Source organism: Somniosus microcephalus, unplaced genomic scaffold (genome assembly GCF_052327205.1).
Source record: "Somniosus microcephalus isolate GS21.2 unplaced genomic scaffold, FLI_Smic_1.0 unresolved_chr2, whole genome shotgun sequence".
Taxonomy (NCBI): domain Eukaryota; kingdom Metazoa; phylum Chordata; class Chondrichthyes; order Squaliformes; family Somniosidae; genus Somniosus; species Somniosus microcephalus.
Genome location: NW_028225180.1, coordinates 34,553,747 through 34,565,952, shown reverse-complemented (window position 1 = coordinate 34,565,952; position 12,206 = coordinate 34,553,747). Strand labels below are relative to the sequence as shown.

Below are 12,206 nucleotides of genomic sequence, written 5' to 3'. Positions count from 1 at the left end.
ATTTATAGTTTATTTAAAAAACGTGTTTTTTAAAATTTATTTGAAGATTTAGTGCTTTTTGGGCCGTAGTATTTATAAGATTTGACAGTTCTTCCTGTCAATCTTATGAATGGAGCATTCCCTGCTCCGATTGGCTCCCCATTGCCCACAAGGCATCGAACTAACTGCACCCCTGGGATACGTAAGCACTGCATGCCGGCAGCTGGACCAGGCCCAGGATCGGAATTCCACGGGGGCCCACAGCTCAATGGCCGGCGTGCTAGGTAAGTGCAGATCGGGGGCTTGCAGCCGCAGGAAGCCCCTAACCCGAATTTCTGGGCCAATAATTTAAATTTTGAACTAATCTTTCTTTAAAATATTAAAAAATAAAAAAACCTGTGGAAATTTTTTTTAAATTTTAATTAATTCACCACTTATCTTGTTAAAAGCAGGCCTTGAGCCTGCTTTTTACATGTGTAAAACCTGGAGACTTACCCTCCCAGAGGAAACCTGACAAAAAAACGTAAGTTCCATGTGCACGCACTGCCTCTCTGGCATATGAGTTCCACCTCTGAACCACTTCCTTTAAGGGAATGGAAGTTCTGGTTTCCCAAACTGGCACTTCTGTTGGGCCTACAGGTGAATTCCCCATGAACACTCACCCGTGGAGACCCGAATTTCTGTGCCATTAATATGTTACGGGGAACCAGGTATTGTAGGGAATACTAAGACATGGCTACAGAAAAGTCAGGACAGGGAATTAAACATTGCCGTGTATATTGGCCCAGAAATTCGGGTCGGGGGCTTCCCGCGGGTGCAAGCCCCCGACCTGCTCTTACCTTGCATGCCGGCAGTTGAGCTCTGGGCTCCCGTGGAATTCCACTCCGGGGCCTTCTCCAACTCCCGGCGCGCTGTGCTTGCGTGTCCCACGGGTGTAGTTAGTGCGATGCGTCCCCTGGGATCACGTGAGCCATGGGCAGCCAGAGGAGGGAAAAGCCCATTGTAAGATTGACAGAAAGACCTGTCTAAACTTATGAATATATGGGCCCCTAAATAACAGTAAACTTTCAAATAAATTTTAAAAAATAATCACACTTTTTAAATAAACTATAAATTACATTAAATAACTATTTTAAACAATAATTTAAATTTTTGCAAAAAATAATTTTAGAAAAAAAACGGGGCTAAAAATAAACTTACCTTGCTTTAAAGAATTAAAAATAATAAACCTGTGGAAAAAATGTTTTAATTTTAATTAATTGACCACTTACCTTTTAAAATGCTGGCCTTACGCCTGGTTTTTACATTTCTAAAATCTAAAGAGTTACCCTGACGGAAAAACCTGTAAAAAAAACGTAAGTTTAAAGCGCACACGCAGACTCCCACGTGCACACGTTCGACCTCTGAACCCCTTCGTTCAGAGGAACGGCAGTGCCGGTTTCCCATGTATGCGCAGTGCATGCAAGAAAACGGCACTTCCATTGGGTTCAGGTGTGAATACCCCATGCGTACTCACGCGTTGGGACCCGAATTTCTGGGCCAAGATATTTCGAAACGATAGACAGGGGAAAAGGGAGATGGAGCAGCTGTGCATATTATAGGTAACATAATGGCAGTAGAAAACATTACGCAGCTATCAGTAAGACAGAAATAGAGTCTAAGTGCATAGAGCCAAAAGAAGACAAAGGATCATTCACACTCTTAGATGTAGTCTATAGACCACTAATGGTGGGAGAAGAGATGAAGGAAGAAATTTGGAAACAAATTAGAGAAATTAGTTAAAAAAAATAAAGTCATGGGGAGTTTAAACTGCCCTGAAATTAATTGGGAAGAAGAGGTAGTTAAAGGGGATAAGGGAATGGAGTTCCTTCTGTGTGCAAAGGGCTCATTTTGAACCCAATAGGTAAGAAACTGAACAGGGAGGATAAGCTACTGGGAGACCGACGCGTAGACGTGACATCAGAAAATGAGATTAGAAATGATATAACCACATTTTAAATTAAAAAGGAGAACTACTAAATAAACTAATCAAACTCAAACAGGATAAATTCCCTGCTCCAGGCGAATTACATCCGTGCATTTTAAAGGAATGTAGGGAAGTGATAGAAGAAGCACTATTGCACATATTTAATAATTCGTTAGAAAACGGTATAGTGCAAAAGGACTGGTGGATAGCTAACCTAATACATATATTTAAGAAGGGAGTTGGAACATGACCATGGGACTATAGACCAGTCAGCTTAACATCGGTGGTAGTAAAAATAATGGAATCCCTACTAAAGGAAAAAAAATAGAAGAACATCAAGAAGCCAAAATATAACAATGAATAGTCAGCATGCATTTCAAAAGAGAAAGCCTTGTTTGACCACACTTATTAAATTCTTTATAGAGGTAACAGAGAGCGTTGACAAGGGTAAAATAGTCGACATAATTTATCGAGATTTCAAAAAAGCCTTTGATAAAGAACTGCATGCAGACTAATGTAAAAGGTCAGAGAATGCGGAATGAGGCAACAAGTAGCAGAATGGATAGGTAGCTGGCTTCAAGACAGAAAGCAGAGAGCAGGTGTAAAGTTTAGCTATACGGAGCGGCAGAATACGAAAAGTGTGATCCCACAATGATCAGTGCTGGGACCATGTTTGTTCACAATTTATGTTAACAATTTAGACTTTGGAATCAAACACAATTTCTAAACTGCCGAATGTCACCAAATTGGGGAAAAGCTGCGGCTGTGATACACAATACTGAGAAGGGCTGCAACAAATTGCAAGAAGGCATTAATAAACTTGCAGAATGGGCAAATGCACTTCAACACAGATAAAGGGGGGGTATTACATTTTGATAAGAAAAATAAGGAGCTCACATATTACTTGGAAAGTAAGAATCTAAATGGGATAGAATAGCAAAGCAAACTTGGATTACAAAAACACAAATCACTAACACTAGCGACGCAGGTTTACAAATGCAAACGATGCATAAAAAAGCAAATGAAGCATTGGGTTTATTTCAAGCTGGATAGAATTGAAAAGTAGAGAATTATGTGAAACTTATATCGAACCTTAGTAATACCACTCTTGGAGTACTGCGTACAGTTCTGTTCGCCATATTATAAAAAGATATAGAGGCACTGCAGGGGGAACAAAAAAGATTTACAAGGTTGATACAAGAACTGCGAGGATATACCTATCAGGATAAAATGAATAGGCTGGGTCTCCTTTCGATTGAAAAGAGAAGGCTTAGGGGCAAGCTAATAGATGTCTTTAAAATATGAAAAGGTTTTGATATATAACCCATGTAAAACACTTTCAACTCCAAGAGAAAGCAATCAATTAACGATCTTAATTACACTTACCTGACTTGCACTAGATTGTGAATTGATACCAGGAATAGATTTTTCAGCGAGTTGTCCCCAGGTGATTTTAATTAAGAAGGTATGGGACAGAATAGAAAGCAGCAGACTGCTGTCATTATTTGAGGAATCTGGAACTAACGGCTATGGATTAAAGAATGGACTGAAGAGATTTAGAACGTGTGGTCAGAGACTCCTCTTTACATGTAGAGCGGTGAAGCTGTGGAATTAACAGAGGCAGACATTATGTCAATATTGGAGACTGAATTGCATGAACAAAAATACGGTGAAGTGATGTTGAGACCGGACGCATAAAGTGACTGGAACTATTTGATCGGCTGGAGGGTAAATGCTGAATAGGGCTAATTGCGTTAAACAGTCTTTTCCCCTCTTATAACATTCCAACAAACTGACGACCAGTTGAGATTTTCAGTAAATATCTGTGAACAAAGATACCTAATGTCACATTGACGAGTCAAGTTCCCACTGTCCCCATCATTAGACACTGATCAGGAGACAGGGCCCCGTTCTATTGGTCCAGGAGACAATGGGGGGCGGAGTCTGATGGGGAGACCAGCGCCCGCAACATTCACACCAAGATTACAGAATTACAGATAACCACCATCATAACATATTGTTTCTACACTAAAGGAATGTCTATCTGTAAATTAAACTGAGCGTCTCATTCCAGTGCCTGCGGTGTGAGGTAGTTGATGCTGACGCCCACATGTTCTACTCCACTGCTGAATCTCAGTCATGACTGTTCTCTTTGAATCTTGAGCGGGACGGGCGCTGTGTTAGCGGGAATCGATTATGTTCACCCGGTGAATGCAGCAGACATCAAGCACACGGCACAAAGTGGGAGAAATATTTTCTGATACCTGTTCATTTGCACAAAAACTATCTGCGTATGTCCCAAGGGAAAGATTGCCATTCTAAAACGGACCACGGGCAGTAGTTGAGCTCTAGTTAGGACAGGAAGCTAAGGTTTAATTCTTCATTTTATTAACCAATATTAGAATCAATGTCCAAGGAGATTTCACCATCTTCACCAACTCCTGCCTGAATTTGGTTTGTGTCGCTGCATAAATGCACGTGTTTGTGCAGGAACTCAAATACATGAGCATATATCCGCTTGCAGCCAGGATGTATGCAGGGGTTTCATACTCCCCTCTGTAGTAAACGGCCAGGCCGTTCTTCAAGTTACTCACGACAGGTGTCAACCACAACAGTATAAAACTGCCCGACACAGTGAACAGTAAAATAATGGATTTCCTCCGGCTCTCCATCTCTGCATCGCTCTGATTCTCACTGCAGTGGCCCCGGAGTGCCCTGCGGACCCTACTGCTTACTACAATTCGTCTGACTGTCAAACAATTAAACAGTAATATGAAAGCAAGAGCAAACCATGGAACTAAAATATTTTGAATGATGAAATAGGCCATGCCTGCAGGCGATATATAAAATGATAAACTGGCGAGGCATCCCCAGGCAACATTGTTAATGATTCGTTGAGGTTCATAGGAGAAAGCAAAGGGTATATTCTCCATACAGACCAGCGCAAGGACAGTTGTTAAAACTATTGTCGCAGTTCTCACTGTGCAATACTTTGTTTTAAACTTCTGAAAACATATAGTTACACATCGGTCAATGGTGAACAAGACTGTAAACCACACCGACATATCCAGGGTGACGGCATTGATGTAATGAATCAACGTACATACGGCAGTGTAGGACAGGAATGAATGCGGAAACTGGTAATAGAAAATCTGAAACACTAGTATATGGAAGATGATGACCAGTAGATCTGCTGTCGCCATGGCCACCATGTAGACCGAGATACATTTGGAAAGGCCGCAATTTCCTCTGGAGAGAATCAGGATTGTCAATAGGTTCGCTGTAAGGAAGAAGGAGAAGAGGTCAGTGACGGAGATAGTCAGGTAAATCTCGCAGCATATTGTGGGGGAATGCTCAGATGTGTCCCTACTTAGCGTTACCTACACTGATGTTTTGCCATATAGGCGAGCGCTGAGCTTTCAAAGAGCCATACAATCATTACGGCAGAGAGGGAGGCCATTCGGCCCATCGAGTCCGTGTCGGCTTTCTGTAGAGCAATCCAGTCATTCCCATCCACATCCTGCTATCCCCGTAGCCCTACAACATTAATTCCCTCAAGTGCCTATCCAGTCTCCCCTTGAAAACATTGAGTGTATCCGCTTCTAGCACTTCCGTCGGCAGCGAATTCCAGGTCCTCACCACTCACTGTGTAAACAGTTTTTCATCACATCCACCCTGTATCTCTTACCCAAAACCTTGAATCTGTGTCCATTAATCTTTTTACCATAAACTGGAAACAGCCTTTCCCCATCTAGCCTATCCAGTCCCACCATAATCTTTTCACACCTCTATCAAATGACACCTCAACCTCCTTTGCTCCAATGAAACAAAATCCAGCCTCCCCAATCATTCCTTGTAGCCAAGAACCCCCATCCCTGGAACCATTCCGGTAAATCTCCTCTGCACTCTCTCAGGGGCCTTCACGTTCTTCCGAAAGTGTGGTGATCAGAACTTGACGCAATACTCCAGTTGTGGCCTAACCAGCATTTTATAATGGTTCAGCATAACTTCTCTACTTTTGTACTCAATACCTCTGATGTAAGAAAAAGGAGACTTACCATCAAGTAACTTTAAAGTAAGCTTTAAGTAACTTATAAACACACTATTTACAAGAGAGGTCTTTACCATGCCTCTGGTAGAAGCCTCTTACAATACTGAACAGACCAGTATTTATACCAGTCCAACAGGAAGTGACACATGACAGGAAGTGAGGTATGTACACAGTTCATAGTTCATAGTTCACAGTTCACAGGAAGTGATGACATAACTTCCCGGAAGTTATTATTTTTATCACATTCTTCCCTCCTGCAGGTTTAGGAGGCTGTGGTCTACCTTTTGGTCCGCAGCCGCCGAACAAGGAAGAGTCGCACCCGTTTGGATTCCCGTCGTTGAGGGTCGCTGGTCCGCTTACATGCGGTTGGCCATTGGCCAGAGTCCGTGTGGCCTGGATTGCCCTGTGAAGGGTCGGGGAGATCATGGCTTCGAGTACGAGCCCCAATAGGTTCAAAGTCAGACTGCCTCTGTTCAGAGGGAGGTGCAGAGCTGGTCTGTGGCAGACCAGTACTTTCATGCGTGGTACTGGGAGGGTCGCAACCTTGAGCACGGGGTTCTACCGGCACCAAGCTAGTTGGTGTCTGATCAGGATCCTGGAGAGGGGTACCCGATAGGTCCCAAGAGTTTCCTGGTGAAATGCCATCACCCGATGTCCCACTAGGTCCTGGTGGGCAGGGAGCCAGATCCCGTAATGATACGGTAGATTCTCGGCCGTCCGAATATCGTATGTTTGCATAGGTGGGGTTGGCATCGGTTAGTTCGACCTCGTCTACAAGAGGGTCATTTTTAGATGTCCGAACGTATCTTCGGAGTAATACAGGTCCAGGAGTAGTTAGCCATGACGGGAGTGATGTCCCATGAGATGAGCGACGCTGGAATCCAAAGAACCGCTCATGAGGTGTCGTATTTGTGGCTGTAGAAAGCAGGGACCGTATAGAGTGCAATGCATCCGGAAGCACTGTTTCCCATTGCTGGTCTGGTAGGCCCCGAGATCTTAAAGCGAGACGTACGGAATTCCAGATGATACCGTTATACCTCTCTACCTGCCCATTTCCGATGGGATGGTATGGTGTTGTTTTGCTTGTAGCAATTCCCCGTTCTGAGAGGTAGTCCTTGAGTTCCCTCGACATAAAGGATGGACCCCGATCTGAGTGAATATAAGCCGGCATGCCACAGAGAGAAAATACCTGCTCAAGGCAGCAGATTATGGTGGACGCCAGCATATTGGAGCAGGGGAAGGCAAACGGAAAACGTGAATATTCGTCGATCATGGCGAGCAAATATGTGTTCCGAGTTGAAGAGGGCACTGGGCCCTTAAAATCGATGCTAAGTCGTTGCATCGGTTGGGTTGCATGTATGAGTACACCATCTGAGGGGCGGAAGAACTGAGGTTTTAATTCCGCACAAAGCCGGCATTCTGAGCATATTTTCTTTACATCTCCAGTGGAAAAAGGGAGATTCCGTGATCGTACAAAATGTAGCATGCGCGTAACGCCAGGATGGCACAAACCATTGTGGACATCCATGAGGGTGGAGGATGACATAGTGGAGCAGAATGCCCGTGTGAGGGTGTCCGGGGCCACATTCTCCTTGCCAGGCCGATAGAGAATGGTATAACCAAAAGAGGCCAGTTCCATCCTCCAAAGTTGTATTTTATTATTCTTAATTTTGGTTCGTTTTCGATTATCGAGCATGAAGGCGACTGATCGTTGGTCCGTGATCAATGTAAAGTGCTGGCGAGCTAGAAAATGGTTCCACTTCCGTACTGCCTCTATGATGGCTGTGGCTTCTTTCTCAACCGGAGGATAATGTAGCTCGGCACCTTGTAAGGTCCTGGACATAAATGCTACAGGACGACCTTCCTGATTCAGAGTAGCCGAGATCGCCACCTCCGAGGCATCACATTCAACCACGAAAGGGAGATTCTCATCAATGGAGTGAAGAGCCGCTTTCTCCAACTGTTTTTTGAGAAGGTTAAAGGCTGCAACAGCCGCTGTTCCCAGTGGAAATGATCTAGCATGCAGCAAGGGTTGGATTTTGTCCGAAAAATGAGGAATCCATTTAGCGTAGTATGCAAACAGACCGAGAGCCCGACGTAAAGAAGCCGGATTCTTAGGTGACGGGAGCTCTTGGAGCGGGCGAAGTCTTTCTGGGTCTGGCTTAATGATACCATTGCCTACGCAGTAGCCAAGGATGTTGATGGTCGGTTGCGACTCAACAGATTTGGATTCATTCAGGGTCAAATTACGGCGATGGAGGGCATCCCGAAATTTTTGGAGGTTGGAGTCGTGTTCCTGTCGATCGTGACCTGCAATGGTAATGTTATCAAGATAGGGAAAAGTGTCCCTTAGGTTTTCCTGCTTAACCAGGCCATCCATTGCCCGTTGAAAGACAGCCACTCCATTAGTAACCCCGAATGGGAGGCGACGAAATTGGTACAGCCGTCCATTAGCCTCAAAGGCTGTGTACTGCTTATCTGAGACCTTCAATGGTAACTGATGATAGGCACTTTTTAAATCATAAGTTGAGAACACTTTGTATTCGGCCAGTTTATTAACCATATCATCAATGCGTGGCAATGGGTAGGCGTCCAAGTCGGTATATTGATTGATGGTTTGCGAATAATCGATGCATAGTCGCTGTTTGTGAGGTTTTAGAGGGTTCTTGACAATGACGACTTGAGCCCGCCAGGGCGACGAACATGGTTCAATGATATCCTCTGCTAGAAGTCGAGAGATTTCAGCCGCAATAAAAGATTGGTCTTCCTGATTAAAGCGCCGCGATTTCGTTATTATCGGTTGGCATTGAGGCGGAATACTGGCAAATAATGAGGGTTCATCAAGTGAAGCTGCTGATAATGCACAAAATGGTAATTTAGATGGTATATTAGAAATAGTAAGTCCGGGTTTGGATCCACCAAACTCAATGGTGAGTTTCTTATGCTGTTTTTGGAAGTCCAGCCCTAAGAGGAGATCACTACATAAGTCTTTGAGCACCGAAAGTCGGGTGGAGGGATACATACGACCATGAAGTGTCATATCAACAACACAAAAGCCGGAGATTCTGGTATTAAGTGATGACTGGGCCATCGCAATTGCCTGGTCCGATGGGAAGACATGTAGTTTCAATTTTGCAACAATCTGTTCCTTAATGAAACTATCAGTACTTCCTGAGTCAATTAAGGCATCTAAGGTATGCCCTTTAATTGAAATTTTTGTGGCTGCCTGAGACAGGTTCTGTGGGCAAGCAGCTGTAATTGGTGTTGTTGCACAGAGAGTGGCTAAAACTCTCGGTGTGCTTCTTCGGGAGAGAGCTCGAGAGGAAGCTTGATAGGTCCTAGCTGGAGCATCTTGATAGGCCCTAATTGGGGCAGTTCGGTAGGCCTTAGCTGGATTGGCCCTCGTAGAGGCCCTTGATAGGCAAACTTTAGCAAAGTGTCCTTTTTTCCCGCAATAACTGCAGATTGCATTGCGAGCAGGGCAGGTTTTCCTAGGGTGAAAAGCATCTCCACAAAAGAAGCATTCCTTCCTAGATTGCCAAGAGGCTGCTAAAGTGGGGTCGTCCTCCTCTTCTTCATCAGAATTATCAGAATTAGATTCCCCCATGATAGGGTTCACCTGAGACCGCTTGAATTGTCTGGTTGCAGCTACAGCAGCAGATCGAGATCTGGGCAGCTGATAGAGGTCTGCATTTCTCTTTGCCAAATCCAGTGAACAAGCTAGGTCAAAAGCTTTTTGTAGCTCAAGTGTTTTACTTTCTAGTAGACGCTGGCGTATAAATGGAGAGGCAATCCCGCAGATGAAAGCATCACGAATCATTTCTTGGCGGTACAGCTCAGCTGAGGCTGCCTGAAAGTTACAATCTACGCTGAGCCTGCGAAGTTCTTGCAGGAATTCGTCAATTGATTCCCCTGGCCCTTGTCGGGCTGTGGCCAGTAGATGTCTAGCATAGACCTCATTTGGGGTCTTCGCATACAGTTTCTTAAGTGCCCGAATCACCTCTTCGTAATTATCCCATTCATCAACATATTCGAACACTTTTGGGGTCACATAATTGACAAGTATCTTCAATTTAGCAGGAGCATCCACTTTACATTCATCCAGAAAATTCTCAAAAGTACGATACCAATGCTTCCATACCCTGCCAGCTGCTGGTGTATTCGGGTCCAAGTCCAGACGAATAGGTCTAAGGATTTTCTCCATGATGGGTGGTTCCCTGGATCCTTAACTTCCGAGTTTGTCTGAAGGTCTAGTATTTGTCAGTGTAAATACTAAGTTACTTAAATTGATGTAAGAAAAAGGAGACTTACCATCAAGTAACTTTAAAGTAAGCTTTAAGTAACTTATAAACACACTATATACAAGAGAGGTCTTTACCATGCCTCTGGTAGAAGCCTCTTACAATACTGAACAGACCAGTATTTATACCAGTCCAACAGGAAGTGACACATGACAGGAAGTGAGGTATGTACACAGTTCATAGTTCATAGTTCACAGTTCACAGGAAGTGATGACATAACTTCCCGGAAGTTATTATTTTTATCACAACCTCTGTTTATGAAGCCCAAGATCCAATATGTTTTGTTAACCTATCTGTCAATATGTCCCACCATCTTCAGGGACCAATGCACATTAACTCCCGGGTCCCTCTGTCCCAGCACAATCTTTAAAACTGTCATTAAGTGTCTAATGCCTCTTCCTGTTGCTTCTGCCAAAATGCATCACCTCACGCTTCTCTGTATTAAATTCCATTTGCCACTTTTCTGCCCATTCTGCTAGCCTTCCTATGTCCTGTTGCCGCAACTGTTTGCCATACCCACAGGACTGGTGTCATCAGCAAATTTCGAAATTCTACTCTGTATTCCAATATCCAGGTCATTTATATATATAAAACAAAATGATTTAAAAGGAATGAAAAATTGAATATTCAATATAGCGGGAATCAAAATCCGACACCATTCCATCATACTTCAGGCAGTGATGAAATATAATTTTGCTGCAATTACTGGAAATATAACAAAACATACAGCTGCTGGGTGAAGGTACCTGCCGTCCGAGCAATTATCAACTTAAAATACACAGGGAACCACGGTACAAATGAATGATTACTATAGACACTAAGCAACAAATTCTTTACTGGACTTTGTACTGTTGGAGGAGCCGGGGATTCAGCCTCGCCCTCCCTCAGTGTAGAGAGGAAAGTTGAGTTCCCCTTGCCCAAGATCTACCAGACAGATTAGCGCTGACACGGCCGGGCGAACTGATGGGATTCCCGCTGATATTCACAAAATTATCCCGGTAGATAAATGATCTTCACGGAATCTGTTACATAATCATTAGTAGTGAGACCGTTAACAACTATTAAACAACAGGATGCATTGACTTACCGAGAATACCAAAGACCACGAGAAAATGATAGTATATGTCCATAATCTGTAGAATTATTGGCCGTGCCATTTTAAGAAGACTATTTGAATTCTGTCCTGCTTTACAGTTCTGACTGGCGTTTAACTGAGATACGTAAATGCTCCCACTTTATAGACCAATCCTTCCTCCGGTGAGAAAATCAGGTTACACAATAATTGAACTTAGTTACAGCCACTTAACAAACAAGGGGCGAGTTTCCACTTCACTGCGCCCAATGATAACATTGTACAGCTGAGTGCATGAACTTATTCCATTAAAAATAATGAAAGGGAGTTAATTCCAGACGGACTGTGCTCTGCTCCTGCCATGTGATCCCTGAAATGAACATCTCTCAAAGTCCCTGTGCTAGATTCTTAGGGCAAATCTTCTCTCTTCCATTACATAAGTAATGCTTTAACGTTAAGGTTGATGAATCTGCCCTAACATTACTGGTCGTCACCCTTCTCTAACATTACTGCTGATGATCCTAAATAAATGTTACTGGTGGTGGCCATTATCTAACATTAATGGTGATGACTCTTCTCTATTATTACTGGTGGTGTACCCACAGTAAGATTACTGGTGATGAACCTAATCTAACATTACTGGTTGTGATTCAATTACTGGTGGCGAAACTACTCTAACATTATTGGTCATGACTCAACCGAAGATTATTGGTGGAGGCCTACACTAACATGACAGCTGATGACATTCCTCTAACATTACTGGTAGTGACCCTACTCTAATATTAATGGTGGTTACCCTACTCATGCCTTACAGCTGGTGACAGTTCTCTAATAGTA

The 12,206-nt window shown here is 43.5% G+C and overlaps 1 pseudogene; it reads right to left on the bottom strand.

Annotated features, from left to right (window-relative positions):
- LOC147092449 (uncharacterized) overlaps window positions 1–11,454 on the bottom strand; it is an 89,096-nt pseudogene extending 77,642 nt beyond the window's left edge.
- Between the last annotated feature and the right edge of the window lie 752 nt (window positions 11,455–12,206).